Source organism: Acipenser ruthenus, chromosome 8 (genome assembly GCF_902713425.1).
Source record: "Acipenser ruthenus chromosome 8, fAciRut3.2 maternal haplotype, whole genome shotgun sequence".
In the NCBI taxonomy this organism is placed as follows: Eukaryota; Metazoa; Chordata; class Actinopteri; order Acipenseriformes; family Acipenseridae; genus Acipenser; species Acipenser ruthenus.
In genome coordinates, this window is record NC_081196.1 from 45785833 (window position 1) to 45788254 (window position 2422).

Below are 2422 nucleotides of genomic sequence, written 5' to 3' on the forward strand. Positions count from 1 at the left end.
TGAAACCTGGCAATGTCCAGTTTTGCGTTCTTTACTTCCCTCACCTCCTTATACTGAATTTGGGACTACTATGTACACCCATTCCTTTTATCTAGTATGGACATCGATAAAATTGCCCCTGTTTTGTTTTTCTTTTTCAGAAATGTAATGGTTGTTTTCAAAAGCCACAGAAACCACTTCAACCAGAATTAATTTATGTTTTTTAATGGATGAAGATGCATTTGCAACATTTCAACTCTAATTGTGGGTTCTTAAGGCTATCATTGAGTCTCTGTTCTATGACAATATCAGTTATTGCCCAAAAAGAAGACAACATTAAAAATAATTATTTCCTGAAACATGTGATGATATAAACATCCTTTCCCAGAGATATTAACATGATAAAAAAATATATATTTGGGTCCACTTCATGAGCTTGAACAATTGCAGTTCATTATAACTTTTAATGTAGTTTTAATGTTGCCCACATAGAAGATTTGTTCACTTTATTCCCATTCCCAGCCTACACAGTGCTGATGGGAACAATATGCATTCTAGTCTAATCTTGCATCTGTTTGATTGCAGAGATTAAGCTGGTTAGTGGTGGGGTGTGGGAGAATTCAAGGGTAAAAACAAACCTTGATAAACAACAAGTATACAATATGAGCTGAGCAAGCAAAGCAGAGGCTGTTATGCATTTTTGACAACTTGTATAATTGATACCAGTAGTGCTTCAAGAATAACATACAAAACCAGTTTGTATATTTCTGTAACTGCTTCCTAGCCTGTAGACAGTTTACTGGATTTGTTACCCAATCCTTTGCACAATATTGTGAAATGTCGGTTTGTCGGTATGCACTTACTATACTGTGTAGGTCAGTGACCTCACCACTGCCATCATTGCCCCATTAAAACTGAACCATGCTGAGTGGGTTTTAATACATCATTAGGAGCATGTGAAAGGAAAGGATTTAATCAGAAAGGTTAAGCACACTCAAGGGAGTTCAATTAACTTACTGTTCTGGAGAATGGCTAAAACAACTTTTGTAGAACTGGCATAACCAGCATCATTAAATTCACAGTATTCTGGGGCCATTTCTGCTTGTTTAATTCATGTCCCTGCTGTGGTGCCTTTGTGGAAGCCCTTGTGGAAACCATGAAAGAGTCTAACACCACAGCACAAGCAATAAGACAAACTGGGGTTTAACTGATCTATATCTCCTCTCGCTCTCTGTACGAGGTCATTTCCATTGATAAATGGTTCAGCTATTTTTGTGTGCTATACTCATACCAGAATACCATAACTCTTGGAATGTGTTGCACAGTCTTTAGAAAGAAAAAAACAAAAAAACTTTGATGTCTTTAGGAATCAATACTGACTTAGTGTTTTTATCAAGGATCTTTTGAACATCCCTGAGATCCCGTTAAATTCAAAATTCACAACAAAACAGAGACATTTTGTTTCAATTGTTTCATTTTTAAAATGTATATATATTTTGTAAATACTTTACATGTACTGTATTACATAATGTAACAAAAATGTATGCACACTGTACCTGGTGTGTAGGAACTGTACCTGTATTTTGAAGAGTCCAAAAATCATTACTTTAGGGACTGTTAAAATAGTTAAAAATCCTTCCACTTTTAAACTGTAGCTTGCAAGCTGTAATTAGGCTAGGTGTTTAGCCTATCTAGGGACTACATCTATTTGGGCCCTGGGTGCTCTTGTAACTTTAAATTCCAACTACAAAGGAATGTAGTTTGATCAGAGTCACTGTAGCATGATGGGCTTTTTTGTGGGTTAAAATAATACTCCGATGTTGAAAAACAAACGCACGTTCCACAGATTTTGCTGCTGACACGGTCTGATGGTTTCTGAGCTGAAACTCATAGTGATTATAATAGAGGTGATTGTAGATCCCTTTGCATGATAAACAAACATGACATGACAGCTACAGTAGGAATCACAAAAAAACAATTATATCAAACAGATTTGTAATCATTGAGGGATCTAGATATCATAAAACAGTAGACATTTTATTTGGTAGCAATCAACAAGGACCAAAGAACTTTTTTAATGAAAAGCTATCACACCCAGGCATTAACTTTAGACTGGTAGATAGTGAGGCTCTGCTGGGTAGTGTTAATATCTGAATTTAAACTGAAGCCAACATCTTGCTACACATAAAACACCACAACAGTAACATATACATGGCAAACAAAAACAAATACCACAGATCAAAACCTGAGAGACTCCCAGAGTCTCATCATCACCAATGGAGAAGAACAATCACCATGGCAACAAACTCCCAGCAGCATTGGAAGAGAGCTTGGGGTTCCTGGTGTGAAACTGAGCTATGGCAGATGAGTATCATAACCTGATCAATGGTGACCTTAGTGTTTTTTTTTTTTTGTATTATTAAGTAGGATTTACAACATCAAT